The following is a 1,239-nucleotide window of genomic DNA, read 5'->3' as shown; positions in this document are numbered from 1 at the left end:
AGAGCTCAAAAATCACTAGTCCAATGTATGCCACTATGGGTTTGCTCCTTCATATGTTATGACTTAAATAGACCTAATTTCTACAGAATGGAGTTTCTTTTCATTTAATTTGATATCAGTTTGCTGTATATTGTCTTTATTGTTTTTAGGTATCAAGTCTGTTCACTATCTCCATATCTTTTCAATATACTTGAAGTTTTACCAGAGCAATAAAACAACTAAAGGAGATCAAGGGAATACAAATTAGAAAGGAAGAAGTCAAAGTATCGATATTTGCAGACGATATAATAGCTGGTAAACATCCTCTGCAAAGTTGCTGGATAGGAAATTATATAAAAATCTATAGCCCTTCTTTATACAAATGATCAATGTGCTGAGAAAGAAATCAGGGAAATAACAGTCTTCACAATAGACATTAATAATACAAAACAAACAAAAAGAACATACATTCTTCTCAGCACCTTATGGGACCTCCAAAATTGACTTTATACTTGGTCATAAAGCAAGTCTCAACAGATACAAGAAAATTGAAATAACTCCATGTATTTGATCAGACCACAATGGATTAAAACTGGACTTCAAGAACAACAGAAACAACAAAAAGCCTACCAACTCATGGAAACTAAAGAACTCTCTACCCAGTGATCACTGGGTCAGGAAAGAAATAAAGAAAGAAATTAAAAACTTCCTAGAAGTCAATGAAAATGAATGCACAACATATCTAAACTTATGGGATACAATGGAAGCAGTGCTAAGAGGAAAAATCATCCCCTTTCCCAAGTCCTGCCTTTTTTGTGTTTTTAACCCCTGTGTGACTAAGTAAAAATTATGATTTGATTTTTAAAAAATAAAAAAAAATAAAAAAAGGAAAACTGGAAATAGTTCTATCTGAAGGCCCAGCTGAACCCCTTCTGGACATATACTCCAAAATATTCCACTGTACCCAAAGGACACATGCTTCATCATGTTCATTGCAGCTTTGTTCATAATAGCCAGAAGCTGGAAGCAACCCAGATGTTCCTCAACAGAAGAATGGATACAGAAAATGTGGTACATTTACACAATGGAATACTATTTAGCTATTTTAAAAAAGGACATCATCACTTTTGTAGGCAAATGGATGGAAAGAGAAAACATCATCCTGAGTGAGGTAAACCAGACCCATGATAAACCCTACAGAATGAAAGAAGAAGAAGAAGAAGAAGAAGAAGAAGAAGAAGAAGAAGAAGAAGAAGAAGA

The sequence above is a fragment of the Grammomys surdaster genome, unplaced genomic scaffold (genome assembly GCF_004785775.1).
Source record: "Grammomys surdaster isolate TR1022 unplaced genomic scaffold, NIH_TR_1.0 480, whole genome shotgun sequence".
Taxonomy (NCBI): Eukaryota; Metazoa; Chordata; class Mammalia; order Rodentia; family Muridae; genus Grammomys; species Grammomys surdaster.
Note: the sequence above shows the minus strand (reverse complement) of the source record.